Raw genomic sequence first — 15,070 nt, forward strand, 5'->3', positions numbered from 1 at the left:
CGATGAAGGAGAGCGAGCCTTGTGTCACTAGGCTTTGTCCCTCTGGGCCTCCACTGGAAATATGTGAATATGGTTTTCAAATAAAAAAAGGCTGTAGAGGCTGCCTAGGCCATTCTGTTCATGCTCCCTCAAATATAAACCCCAATATGTTAAATTCTGTGGTAACTGATAAAGGAAGGAATATCTGAGGAACAGGTGATTTATTGTGGTTATCTATTGTAATTTTCCTACTATTTCTGCCTAGTACAGCTGTGTCTGGGTTTTAATTGGCATCTTTAAGTGCTTCGATAATACAAATAATATATATAGGGTGTCTCACAGTAGAACTAGACAAAGGTAAAATGCTAAAAATTGTAGTGCCACACTTTCCAGCTTGTGTTGTTCCACGGAGCGAGGCGGGATCTGAAGTTGTGGCATCACCCATTGTAACCCACATAATTTCTCCGTCCCTATTCATTTTCATCCCAGAGATGCATTGTAAAAGTGTAAATCCATCACTAGATAATTTTCAGTTCCATTATTTACCAAAATGAATAGTTAAGCAAGTCATTGTTATTAGTGGGATGCTATTGTTGTTTTGCAGAGATAGGGCCTGCCAAGGGCTTGAGTGATGTGCACTTGAGTGTTCTTTCAAGATCCTTGTACCTGTTTCATTTGGGAGGAGTTTCACTCATGTAAAATCAAACAGAAACAATTTTAGTAGCCTCTGAAAAGAGAAGAAGGGAAAATGGATATTAATGAACTATTTAATATTCTGCTGTGGCAGAGATGCAGTGATTTTGCTGTTGACACTTTTGCATGGAATTAAAGAGATCTGGTGGTTGTTTTACTCGTCTGTCTTTGTTCCTGAAAGACTTTTCAGTGTCATCAGATTTGGTTTTGTAACCTGGGAGAGATTTTACAGACATGCAGGCAAGAAAAAAAAAAGCACTTCTTTTTCATGAAATTCATTGGTATTCAAAACATGGTCCTTTGATGAATTAGAAATTTTGGCTAAAGCTTTAATGAGATTTTTATTTCCTGAACTTATGTTGGAAAACGTGTGAGCTTCACAATTCACAATTCTGAACAAGGGTGGGCTTGGTTTTTCTGTTCAAGAGTATTTCTGGCTTGTTGTTTATTTCTCAGTATTGTATTGATTGGTGAGTTGAGAAGTTCATGATGAAGGTGGAAGAGTTTAGAGCTATGGATATTTACTTTGTGATGCATAACGGGTGGGGAGCCTTTGGCTCGTGGGTGCAGGAGAACCTGTGGGACCTCTGCCAGAGGAATCTGCAGCAGTGGCCGTCTCCTGTTTTCTGCCTCACCCTCTGAACCACAGCATGGGGCAGTAGCTGTAAGTGCCCTAAAGTTCCTGGCTGCTGAGCCTGCGGGGTCTCTGGCTTGGGACTGACACTGGTGTTTTCCACATCCTGAGCTGTGAACACAGACTGGCAGATTTACATACTGGCTGCATAAATGGAACTAGATAACCGCTTGTGTTTTTTTCATGGTTAGTAGAATCTTTCACTGTGTGGGTGGTTACTGGGGACAAGTAATTTGGAAAGCTTTCCAGAAGCTGTCATTGAGTGGTCTTAGATTTTATAACATTCCTTGTGTTCCCGTGCTGTGCTACGCACAAAAATTCTCCTGACTCAAGAACATTGGAGTGATATGACTTACCACATTTTGAAACTCACGTGTGTTCCAGCATGTTAGAAGTATTAGGAATATTCAAGTTATCATTGTACTTTGTCTTTTCATTTACTTAAAATCAAAGGTTTTTTCCCATCGCTTACAGAAATGTTTTGGTGTTAACTGAAAAGAAGGATGTATCAGTATATGGGCTTAGCTGTTATGGAAGCTTTTTGTTAGTCATATGGACAAGAAGAAATTCTGTTTGTTCACATCCAACCCCAGCTAAATGTGTGTTTTCCATTTCTTTGTGCCAGCTACTTTCTGGATTTATCCTGAACAAGAAGAGGAATTACTGAATTAACGCCCAGGCAGTGAGTGTCCTGTGTTAGATGCTACAGTCCAGAAGTCCTTCATAAATGGTGAGTAAACCTCTAGTTTTGGATTTCCACAATGAGTTTTTAGCTTTATTTCAATGAGTTTTAGGTCAAAGCTGTCCACTTTTCAGCTCTCAGTCTGGAGATGTGTGAATTGTGGCGACAGTGTGAGTTGGAGTCTTTGCATGTAGGTTATGGAATTCTGTATTTTCAGAACTTATCTCTGTATTTGAGCATTGAAGGCCTATTCCAAAAATAATAAAGATAACAATAATTGTGATCTTTATAACTTTTTCTGGGCAGCTGCAGCAGTCAGTGGTCTGTCTGTGTGAATGGCTCCAGGATACGGAGGTCTGAACAAGTAGTTTTGGGAGGAGAAGGTTTTGTCTGCACTCTTACACTGTCCTGGGAGAGGAATTTCTGAAAATGTGATGTAAATGCAAATCTGTGTTTCAAAATACTGAAATGCCTGTGTGCTAATGCTGGTTGCTTGCTATGGTATGTTTGGGGTAAGTTTGCTGATGATGTAGTCAGTGTAATTTTATTTTGATGTATTCAAATACAAGATGTAATATTATTTGAGAGTATAAGATCTTTCTCTTCATTATCTAGTGCTAAGCGTTGCTGTGCTTCTCTGTTGTCAGTGTTATGGTAGTCTACTTGCATGTTCAATTTTGGCCAAAATAACCTGAATCAGGGAGGGGTGGGAAAGAAGAAGGTGCTTGTAGACAGGTTTGTGGAATCACTGCAGCAAGTTTTAAATGATGTATGAAATGAAAAATTCCTGTCTGATGCACAGGGTGAGCAGAGCCATTGATGTCTGTGAAATCACTGCTGTGAGAGGCTATTTCAGAGACTCACAGGGTGGTTTGGGTTGGGAGGGACCTCAAAAATCATCTTGTTCCACCCCCTGCCATGGACAGGAACACCTTCCCCTAGACCAGGTCGTTCAAGTTTTTCTAATAATATTTCAGAAATTCCAAGTTTTAATTCTGTATAAAACTCTTCTGCTTTTGCAAGGCAGAAGTCTTTCACAGCAACAAAATTCATTAGAAAAATCTTTCAAGATGGTGCATCAATAAATATCCTAAGGCAGTTTTCTAGGTTTGTGTGGGTTTTTGAGCCTGAGCAGCGCTACTTTACAGAACGCCATGTGGGTGTGAGGGTGGTGGTGAGAATGCTTTGAACTGTCCTAAAGTGAGAATTTAAAAAGTTTAGTGATGGGATTCAAGATCAGGAGTCCAGTGGTTTGTTTGAGAGGTGTAGTGGGTATAGGAACTGGAGCGGAGTAAGAGTGATACCCACTGGAAAACCAGGGGAGCAGGGTTTGGGGAGAGGGATGGATTTGCATGGCTGATACAGAGCAGGAACTCCAGGGCAGCAGTGGAGACAGAACATTCTCCTTTTCCAGCTTAGTCACCCAAACTGTCCTCTTGCATTTCATGATGTGGCTCCTGTGGGGAAAAATAAGATGGTTTCAGTTATAACAGACAAGGGTCCAAAGTAACATTATCCTGGTTAGTCAAACATCTGTATTTCCTAGCAATCAAGTTTGATGCATCTGTGCCAGTCTGAAAATGTAGTTTTGAGAGTTTAAGGAATGTATGCACAGGTAACTGCATACACTTTTGCATTTTAGTTTTATAGATGTTCTAGAAGTAACCTTTCAGCACCCTTTCTGTGTAGTCTTTGCATATTTAAGTCTCCAAGTCTCTTATCAGAGAATTTTGTTATGTTTTTAAATTGCCGGTGGTTGGGATTTTTTACTTTCATTTGTTATTATTGAAAACAATACTGGAAGAGAAAATAGTTTTTATATTGTGCCATCAGGTCCTGTAGAAAGGAGAACACAGTGTCTGAAAAAATTGAGAACACTTTCATAAATCCTGCTTTGTTATTTAATTTTTCTTTTTTCTTTTTTTTTTTTTTTTTGGCATGTTCACATTGTGTTTCTGCTCTCTAAAAGCATGGACTTCCAGCTCTGCTGTTGTGCTGTGCTGATGCAAGCAAGCTTTTCAGTGGTTAGAAAGAAAAAAGATAAGAGAACAGCATATAGATGGCTTTTAAAGCTAGCAGCTGATTTGTTTGTTGTCATGATGGTCAGTATTGCCCTTTTCTTAGTTCCTCAGTATTGTTTCCTTCAATGTCTGGGGCTTCTGAGTTGCCTGACTGATCCACCCAGTTTCCCAGCTGGTGAGCTTTCCTGTCAGAACAGAAGTGCAAAACCAGTGAAATGATGAACCAAACCCCTAAATTCACTCATGCCGGTCATGCTCTCACACCACCCCAGCTCCTCATGCCCTCCTGTCTCCAGGTCTCCCAAACCAGGGTCCCAGTGTGTGCTCCAGGAATCCCAGCCTGTGTTTGGCTGGGCCATGGCACTGTCTGGTTCCAGCCGCAACTTCTGTGTCCTGTCTGCTTGGCTTGGGGTAAGCCTTGGAGAAGTGACTTCCTGGTTTAGGGATGGGGGAGCAGGAGCTGTTCCTTCCATCTCTCCAGCTCTTCCCCCTCTTTCTCTGGTGCAGTAGTTGACAACTTCTGTTGTGATAATACTCTTCTCCTCGGACCTGCCTCTTCCCAAACTCATTTACTGTAGATTACATTTTTGTATGTGTTATTACAAATATTAATTAGGCTTTGCTTTACTGGAAACGGAGGGGTTTGGAATGCATATACTATGGAAAAAAAGGAAATAAGGAGTTAAGTGATACTTGCAGGGCAATTATGTAGTAGTCTGTGATAAAATAAGAAGCAATAGCATGAATAAACCAAATAGTCAACCATTGTTTTTTACTGAAATTGTTCGACACAGTAAAGGACTCTGCTTGATTACTGCAAAGCAGTAATACTGAATCTGAACACAGGTTTTCACCAAATTTGGGTGTGGATCTTAGTCTCTGAAAAATAGCTACAAAAAGGTGCTGCAAGCCTGTCCTTTCCTGAGTCCTGCAGAGCAACCAGCACTGTCAGCCCATGGAAAATGCTTTTTGCAGCAGATTGGTTGTAAGAAGTGTCGTGCAGTAAGAGTGTTTGTGTGCCTTAAGTGAATTTATCAGGTGTCTGGAAGTTACTTGTTCTTCAAAGATCAACCTTCTTTTATACATCTTATTTGTAACTCTTCTAGATAAATTACCTGTGGTTTACTGGAATTGGGCTGAAGACCCAGTGCTGGGAGATGCTGTTAATGGAGTTAGAGTTTGGGATGTTAAATAGGAAGAACTGCATAACTTTAAAGAAGTGATGACAATAAGATGAAATCTAATAGATTCAAGTAAGAATGGCTTTTCTGCTGGCTGGAAGGATAGTGTTTTCTTGGGAGGAGGGGGCAGGAGATGACTCTGGTACGACTGTGCCACCAACACGACGTGTTTGTGAAAAAATCAAGTGCCACCCTCAGACATGTGAAGGAAAAAGTAATTCCAGAGAGGTTTGCAAAATACTGGTGCCGTTGTAATAGCAAATGGCAGGAGCTTATCTATTTACAGAGGAAAAATGTGAAATCAGGACTATCTCTTAGTCAGGGAACAGTGCAGGAGGATCTCTGGATCTCATCATTACTCAGGGCTGGAACAATTAACACCGAGTCAGGACTTTGTTTTTTTCTTTAACAAGGAAAGGACAATGGGTCATTTCTCCCGATGATGCTCTTGAATGCATTTGAGATAAGTGATTTGGTAATCTGACAAATTGGAAGAATAACATGAAGATTACTTTTTTCCCCCCTACTGAAATGTGTTAGAGCCACTATGACACTGGTAGCAGGTGAAAGAAGAAAACAGTTCTTGAACTCTTTGCTAAATTGATATACTAATCAGAGTGCCTTTTCCAGAAAAGAAAGAAGAGCCCCATTTTGCCTGGACTCTATCTTTGCTATTTTCCTTTTTCAGAAATAGAAGATTAGGAGGTGTCTGCACCGATGTGATAAAACGTTCCCGTGGAATTGTACTGTATTTTCGCCTTGAGTTGCTGGTGAAATGAAGTTGTTGGCTTTCAGTGCTGCTTTGTTTTTGACCCCTTTTTGTGAATTCTCTGAGGAAAGAAACATATTCCCATCTTTTATAGTAATCAAATTTATCTGGCATCTCTCAGCCTCTTGCATTACTTATGCTACAGTTGACCAGCCTTGGGAAGGCTTAGTGGGTTTATTTATTTATTGTTCTAAAGTGAAGGTTTTTGACTTGAGGTCCCCACATAGTCCATGGGGATTTGAAGAGAAAAAAATGAAAGTGCTTTCTGCCATTATTTTGATACAGTTATTTTCTGTGAAACTGTTTAAAAATACCCCAGACTACCCAAAACCTAAACAAAGTCCCCCATTAGTCCCAAACCCCCAAGAAACATTGAGAGAAAGAAAAATTTGATTATCTTAGTTGTGTTGGAAATTCAACTTCGTCAACTTTCTTTTGTATCTTCTGTTTCTTTTGCTGTTTTTTCATCAATTTATTTCTATGGTTGAAAAAACTAAAGTTTGATTATAAGGGAAATCTGGGGTATCATCAATTATTTTGCTTTCAAATATGATTTATTTGACTAACAACCTTAAAAGCTAGGACTGATTTAATTTTATTTTATGCTCATGAAATCCACAGAAGGCTGACCTGGCCATTTTCCTCGTCTTCTGCTTTGTAAGTCCCACATGGTATTTCCTCTCTGATTCTTTGATTTTATAGAATTTTTCTTTGAGGAGTAAACAATGATAGTGTGAAAATGTTCATATTATGTTTCAGATGTATATACCCATGTAGAAGGTTTTTTTTATTGCAGGAGAAAAATCAAATCCTTGTCACCTAAACTGCTAATTATGTTTGATAAATGTATGGTATATGTTTAATGCAAAGAGAATTTAGGAAATAATACACCTTGTGTAATTACAGCGACCGAGCTACTTCCATCAATCTAATTTTTCTGATTCAGGTTCATTTGCATTGCATTATTTTCATTAAATGAGCTTTCAGTGGAGCCCTGCTCTTTGTCAAGAAGAAGAATCAAACACTGAAATATTTCAGCGTGCATCAGTCGGGTGTGCATGTGGGGCCCGGCTGCTCCCACGTCCCCATGGCCGCGCTCGGGCCCCCTGTACAGCCCTTTCTGCCCATTAATGCACCACACCCAGCTCACCCAGTGGGGCACTGCTCTGCCACTTACACCAGCCCAGGAGATCTGGTCATTCTGCTCCCTCATCCCTTCTGACACCCAGTGGCTGCTGCTGATCCCAAATGACATGCCAGTGATGGTAATTAGTATCCCAGCAATGGAGTAACTGTGTAAAGATAACGATCATATATTTCCCTGTCTGTTCCTCTGTATCCTTGCACATTTTCTGTCCTTTCCATCTCTGCAGCTCTTGTGTGCTGACACTTTTTCACCATAATGCAGCGGGGGAATTCTCCAATCTGGTATTTAGTGAAAACCAGCCTCCCTCACTCCCCCCACCCAATTTCCAAGCTTCCAATTAAAAAAATAATAATTTGGAACCCCGCTTCTAGTCACAATGCTGTTAACGTTTAGTGTATGTAGTTGTAATTGTTATTTAAGGTGAATATAAACTTAGGTTAGTGTATATATGATTTTATGTAATAAGTTTCTTAGAGTTACCTGCCATGGATAATTTTCCATTTGTTGCTCTAGAACGGACTTGCTTTTAAAGATGGGGCATTGATATTACGTTGGTAATTTAATGTCTGAGAGTTGAAATAAGTTAGAGAGAGAAAGCAGACTTCATATTTGACAATATCTTTCTATGCAGTATCCAAACCTGTTCTCTGCTCTCCCGGTGTGTCTCTGAGGGTGGGCAGACACCCCGATCAGCCACAGAGTGCTGGAGCTTGTTTGCTGGCACCTGCCTTTTGTGCTTTTCATATGAGTGAATTTAGGATCACTTCTAAATACCTGCAATCATAATATTTAGACTATGTTAATTTGCTAATTGCATTAGGAAACATTTTTTCATCTGAAGGCAGTGTGTTTGGCGATGCCTGTGAGAGCAGCACATTTACAGAGTGCCCTCGGATGGCGCTGGGAACGGTGCTGAGCTGGCAGGCAGGGCCCTGGGGAAAGGGCAGCTCCTCCTGGCTCATGTCTGTTCTCTGGGATCTCCTTTCAGAGTTCAGGGGCATAAAAACTTTGGAAATGGGAAAAATGTGTCCTTTGTTATAGTTGTAGCACACAGATTGAAGGAGTGCTGGGAGAGGGACAGGAAGCGAAGGTTTTGGATGATGGCAGACCCTCATCCTGGTGACCACTGTTCGACTTCAGTTTGCCCTCCTCAAGGCACAGACTTCTAAACTGATTCTCTAAATACCACCAGCTGTCTTTGTATTGCAGCAAATTTGGTCCCCAGCCCCTTCTTCAAAAGAACCCAAAAATGGCCTCTGATGGGAGAAGCAGAGAACAGGAGGTGGCCCAGTTTGCCATAGCAGAGCTTTGTGGCATTGTACAGGTGTGTGACTGGGAGGGAGGAACAAACAGGGCTCTGTTGCCCTCCTTGAAAATGAATCAGTTCATCTTTGTATCTGGAAATAACATTTTCTGAAGGTCGCCCTTAGTTACATCTCCCATATCCGTGTAGTAGGTTAACATCCTGCTTTACCCTGATTCAAAGCAGCGTTGATCATAGAGCAGATTTATGGCTTTTCCTTGTCTGGGAATCAGTGTTGCTTCTCTCAGTTAAACACGCCCCTCCCATGGGACCCTTTTGGAAGAGTCCATCAGACAAGAACGAAAAGTTGTTTTTTTCAGAATAGTCCTATTCAGTTGCAGATTAAAGTTTGGAGAGTTTCCTTTAAGGGACACTGACTGCAGCTTTCAAAGAAGCAGAGCATATTCCACATACCTTCACTTGGTGTAGTGGTTATTGTTAGTAAAGACTTTTTCCCCTTAAAATAGCTGGAATTTATTAAGTCCGATTCATGGGTGAGAAATCTGTGAACTGAGTGTAAATTGTTAAGTCTCAGGACTAGTTAAAAATAGTTCATCATGTGTGTTAATTCTCAGCAAAATAAAAAAAGTAAATAATTTCCATTAGTTTAATGGAAATGAGATAATGGCACAGTTTCTCCAGTGTGTTATAATTACACAGTTTATTTGAAGAATAATATTCTAGAGTACTCTGAAGAGCTCCATATGGTTGTTACTACTGTAAACAGTCATAATTATTAAAGTAGGTATTTTCAGGTCTGCATAGTCACTGTGAATTGTTAAAACTCCTGCACAAGACATCTGATTTTAATTTTTTTTTTTTTTTTTTTAAGCTTAAACCAATAATTTTCAGTTGAAGAGAAAATGTGGAAAGTAATTGCTTATCCAGATCAGATAGCCTAGAATAACTTGAACTTTTCCAGTTTCTTAGTGGTGTGCAACAGCTTTGCTGATGTGTGTGTTTGGTCATGAACTCACTGCAGTTAACTCAGCAACCCACTCTGTTCTCTGGGGGTAATTAAAATGTGAGGAACTCAGTTCCCTGCTCCAGGAGCAGGGAGCAGCAGTCTGGGGGTGAAGCTTTGGCCACCCCCAATCCTTCACAAGAACATGAGAGAAACTCTCTAAAGTGCAGCTAATGGATTATTTCATTGATTATAGAGTTGAAGGCCAGGAAGGAGTGTTAACCCATCTAATCTGACATTCTAGCTAACACGTGCCATTGAAATGAGCCCGGTTAATTCTGTATTAGGCCTCAAATCTGTGTTTGAATAGTCTATATTGTGCTGGTTCAGCTTGTGTTGATATTTCCAGGAGGAGAATCTGTTCTTCCCTCACTGCTCAGTCAGACATTGCAGTGTAAATCTCTGTGTTGGAATTTCCTCAGCTTCGGCTTCTGGACTTCTCAGGCCACGACATTCTAGATTTGTCAATCATCTCGTTCTCACAGAACCCCAGACTGGTTTAGGAGGGAAGGGACCTTAAAGCTCATCCACTGCCACCCCCTGCCCTGGGCAGGGACACCTCCCACTGTCCCAGGCTGCTCCAAGCCCCAATGTCCAGCCTGGCCTTGGGCACTGCCAGGGATCCAGGGGCAGCCACAGCTGCTGTGGACAAAGTTCTGGATAGTTTCTACCCATGGCTTATTGATAGATTATTGTGCAAACAGGTTAATTAAATCTTCTATTGTACTAAAAAATAAGGGAGCAGTTTTATCTTTCCCAACACTGTCAGCCAAACTTGTTGTCTCATCAGAAATAAAATCTGGGTGGTTATTGTCTCTCAAAATCCTGGAATTTTTCTCTTTGTGTCATTGTACCACGATGAAAGAAATTAGCTCTGTGACTACTTTGGGGGCTTTAAGTTTGCCATTAAATATATTTCAGTCTAAACAGAACAATGTATTTGTTTCTATTTTTGTATAAAACAAAATATACATGTGTTATTGTTTAGACAAAGACATTGAGGCTCTCTCTTCTGTCCTATTGTTTAATTACATCTCCAGATTTCTTGGTGTCTTTGATGCTGTTGCAGAATTAACTACCTGTGTAACAAGGAAAATATTTTGTAACATTAGAAAAACTCTGTGAGGGAAGAAAACGCTCAGTAAGCTTTTTCAATGATCTCCAGAGAAAGGCCTGGGAAATATAAATTACTTTCTAAAGTTTGGGATGCACATTTAAAATGTGATCAGGCAATATTATTGGATTATATGAATTTTCTTTTTAATTGGTTCAATTTTATTGAACTACTTGAAGTTTTAAGCTATATGGTATTTCTGCTATTTGGATGTTATTAAGCTTCCAGTTCAATTAGCTTGTGGAGCAATTAACAGGGTGTTAGCAGGTGATCTAACAGATGGATTAATCGCTGCCATGGTCTGGGGTAGAGCTGGGAGGGTAAAGGCACCTCTGATCTGGGCTGTGCACGGGGCTGACCTGTTTGCTTCTGGTTATTAAATAACTGCTGTGATTGACTCTTGTATAAAATAACTTAATACTTCAATTTTGAGGCTTTATTTTAAAACAGATTGTCTTGTTGGTTTAATTGGACTTGGAAGTGTGTGTTTGGCAAAAATTGCAGCCTTTTCAATCAAATTTTTCAGGCTAATCAACTATAGTTTTTACCCAATCGATCACTAAGAAAATAGTGTTGTTTACGACATTGAATAGATTTTGCTTTAAAAAAAATATGAATCAGTAATTCAGAGAAATTAAAATCCTAAATGCCATAAAGTATATCTCTGTGGATGTAATTGATAATGCCTTCAAAATTAAAAAAGCCTTTATAACAGTTTCCTTATCTGGTATTGCAGTTTCACTGCTGTTCACCAGCAAACCTGATTTTATAACTAAAAAAATTAACTGCAAATCCCTCTGAACTGTGGTGTTGGCTTTGGTACAGGGCATGAAATAATTTTTCCATCTTACCCCGCCGCTCTCCGAAGGTCAGCCTTTCAATTGGGCTGTTACTGTCTTGCTGCAGAGTTTCCAAGCTACGTTAATTTTTGGGCTGCCATTGATGGATGGAGCAGTTGGAATTCTGACACGCAGCAGCCTGACTGGAATGACCTGCAGAGGCAGATGTCGGCCTCTTATTTCATGCCCGTTTGTCAGAAAGAAAAAACAGCTTTTTTTTTTTTTTTTTTTTTAAGCATTCCTGCTTTTCTGCACAGAGAGAGAGCACTTGTGGGGTGGGTGTGCTCTTGATACACATACATAGAGTGGCCTATAAAAAATCACATTTATTTATCATTGCTGGAAAACCTGGTGAAGTCTCTTGAGAATTTGTCAGTGCCCAGTATCAAGGATGTGCATATTCCGGTATTTTCTGTGCTGCAAACCAGTGTGCAAGAATAGTCTTGAGAATTTATTATTTCATAAAAAGGTATTATTTTGCCCACAGATAAGCTGAGAAAATGCACATTGTTCTTTTGTGGTACCTGGGAATTTACAGTTTCAAAAGAATTTCATTTGTGATCTGCTTTTGCAGATTCATGGTACATCAGGAAGATTTTATGTTCCTTGTCAAAAATTTCTCCATGAGGATGACACAGACCCTTACTGGGTGCACCCGGCTGCTCCTTTCATGTGAGAGCCAAATCCTCATCCAGAAATTAACTCAGGGAGTTTTTCATTAAAATGTAAAAATCAATTTAAAGGACTGATGCAGAGAGAAAAAGCTGAACTTTCCCAGTTGGCTTGTACAGAGTCCTGAGGGAGAAGTAATTTATTTGGTTGATATGGGTAGAAAAAAATGGAAATACTTAAATTAAAGAATGAAAAATCACTGTAACTGTCAGGGTTAAATGTGAGCAGATCTCAGTGAAGCCTTTGAGTGCCTGTCCTGCCTTTGGACTCTGCCAGGGTCACGGAGGGAAGGAGTTCTGGGGTGATTCCGTCACCGTAATGGAGTGAATACAAGTTTTGCCACTGATTTTGATAGGATCAGAATTTTACCTAATGAGCTTTTCTTTATTTGAGATTGCTCTCCTTTCCTTAACAAACTTTAAATTCTTAGTTTTAATTTTGGAACTAAGTCTTTGTTTCTAAAATTCACAGAGGACATAGAAAACACATAAGAAAAAAAAAAGAAACATAACTTACATCTTGTGGTCTAGTTGGAATCACATAAGAGTCAACACATAAATCATAAAGGTATGAAACAGTTGTGCAAATCTGCAGATAATAAACAAATCATAATGTGGGTGGGTCCAAGTCCATTTTAGTGACAAACCCAAGTAATTTTTAAGGTGATCTTTTGTCATTAATGTACATTTTAATACTCGATAATGCAAAGTTGTGCCTTCATTTAAAAAAATAAAGAACTGTAAGTTGGGAAAATAGGAAAAGAGCAGGAGCCTGATCTGTAATGTAAATAAATAAAAGATGTGTGTTTTTTGCAGCATGTGTCCTTGTCTGCTAAAACAGCATCTCTAGAGATGGTGTGATCCCTGTCACTGAATGCCTGGAATTTCAAGGCTGGATATTTTTAAGGTTTTTTTCCTGTGTAACTGGAATAGCTAAAGTAGAAATGTGGGTTTGGTGCAGAGATTATTGCACGAGTTTCTTTGTTTGCTGTTCTGTGGAAGACAATATTGTAAGGGTTGACTCTTCTCCTAGGTGCCAGCCATCTTCAATTTCTTGTGTCTTTCAAAGTGAAAGCAGAAAACAGGGAAAATGCTGCTGGTGAACACAGGGTTAGTGCAGGTGGAGAGCCTCAAAATACAGAAAAGAGAAATTTCTAGGAATGTTGCTAATTGCAGTTGGGCTTCCTAGTAAGTGCACAGAATCCCTCTTTGCAAATTATACATAGATGTTTATTGTAAAATCGGTACTGAAAAATATACAGGACTTAAAAAGTACTGATTTAATTGTTCCGTGTCTGATCAGAGAAACCTTCTCCCCATGGTCATGTAACTTGGGATTCTTCTGAGCTCTCAGGCTGTGAAGCCTCTGGCCTCTGCTCCCAAGCAAGAGGCTATTTTACTTGGGAATTCCATCACTAACATTTAAAATGCTAAAAGTTGCTAAAATCCCAGCCTCGGAGGTGCTGCAGTGCAGTGACAAGAGCTGAGCACACAGATTTCCTTGTTGCTGGAAAATTTCTCTGAGTTGTTGGTATCCCTAATGTTTTGCCGCAGGTGGGAACCCCAGTGTTGCAAATCTCAGGTGTGTTTAAAAATCATTTTATATGGTATTAAAAAAAAACATCTGTACACAAGTGTTTGTTGTGGCAACTGTGCCTGGTGCAGCCCAGAGCTGTGTGGCTTTGTCCTTTGGAAGACACTTTGTCACTGCTCCGGTGCTGTGGAACAGCGTCGGCTCCGCTTTTCTCCTGTTCTTCCATTTGCATGTAATTATCCCAAGTGATGCTGAACGCTGCAGCATGTTTCCAAGATTTGCCTCAAAGTGTTGCAGATTATCCGGACAAGTTATCATTTCTGTCTCAGAAGTCACTGATGGAGACTAACAAAGCCCCTTTCCCATGGTCTGCCACCCATTCCCACCGAGCAACTGAGGACATGGACCTTTTTACTTCGTTGATCTGTTGGGTCGATCACTTGGGTGTTAAAGGACTAAAAAAGGGTTGATGACATCTCTCTCCTCTCAATGTTTGGAATGACGGAAGGAAATGGATCAGTTAAAATTCTCTCTTTATGAGGTTATTACTATAACCAGATGTTGAGGTTTTCCAAACATGCTCCATGGTTTGTCTTTGCTCTCCAATGTGAATGTGGAAGCCAATTACTTTGGACAGTGTTTCTTAGTGCAAAGCCAGAACTAAATATGACTGTGCTACTTGAAATGCCAGTTAAAATTGCCTTGGTAGAAATAAACCTTGCTGGTTGTGTGGGGGAGTTTGCCTTCTGTTAGGGACAAATGTTCCCATCGTTGTCATCCTGCTCATTCAGAAATCCTACTGCTGCTTTGACTTGCTTTAGGTCATAAGTGCAAGTCCGTGTTGGTGTCCTGGGAGGGTGTGGAGCCCTGAGGAGAGCTGGGGACAGCACGGGTGGGTCAGGGCACTGTGCACGCTCTCTCTCTCGTGGGGGGTCATTCCCTGTGTTACCTGCCATGTCATGACTGCAGTGAGCTGGCCCAGCCAGCACCCCTGCCCAATCCTTGGTCTCTGCCCCTGGTCACTTTTCTTCCATCACACATTGCCCTCAGAGATGTCACTTCCAGCAAGTGATACTTGAGGTATTATTTTTCACACCAATCACCAACTCGCTCTACTGAAGACCCAGTAGCACCAGGGTGGTTTGGAAAGGGGGCACAGAAGGGTTTGGTGGCACTACCTTCCTTGTAGAGGAAAAGGAATCAATTTTTTCTGTGCTCAGGAAGAGAGTGGTAGGAGAGCTTTGGGAGCTTTGGTTTGCAACATGGATGTTAAGAGATTTTAACTCGCTGGAGTCCTCAAGTGATCAGTGCTCTCAGCATATGTTATGTCAGATGCTCCCACGCATCTGCCTGTTATCTGTTCTCATCCCTTCTGTCCCTGTCTCTCCTCTCTACATACAAGGCAAGGAAGGACGTTTTTCCTATATCTTCTTGTGAATTTTTTCAGCAATGGTGACACCACGATGGTGTAATCGGTGGCTGCCTGTTTCCTGAACATAACATGCTGTATTTCTTTCCACAGTCAGTCTTTATATGAGC

At 40.5% G+C, this 15,070-nt stretch overlaps 1 protein-coding gene across 1 annotated transcript in view; it reads left to right on the forward strand.

The window, feature by feature from the left end:
- The window catches only part of ZFHX3 (zinc finger homeobox 3), a 395,458-nt gene that overhangs the window by 73,264 nt on the left and 307,124 nt on the right, over positions 1 to 15,070 (forward strand). Inside the window, exon 2 of the mRNA XM_042022867.1 lies at positions 1,932 to 2,036. The gene's annotated coding sequence lies outside the window, so the exon portion shown is untranslated. The remainder of the gene's footprint in view (positions 1 to 1,931; positions 2,037 to 15,070) is intronic.

This window comes from Corvus kubaryi, unplaced genomic scaffold (assembly GCF_017639235.1).
Source record: "Corvus kubaryi isolate FWS band 111438036 unplaced genomic scaffold, C.kubaryi_AGA036_p1.0 37225, whole genome shotgun sequence".
Classification (NCBI taxonomy): Eukaryota; Metazoa; Chordata; class Aves; order Passeriformes; family Corvidae; genus Corvus; species Corvus kubaryi.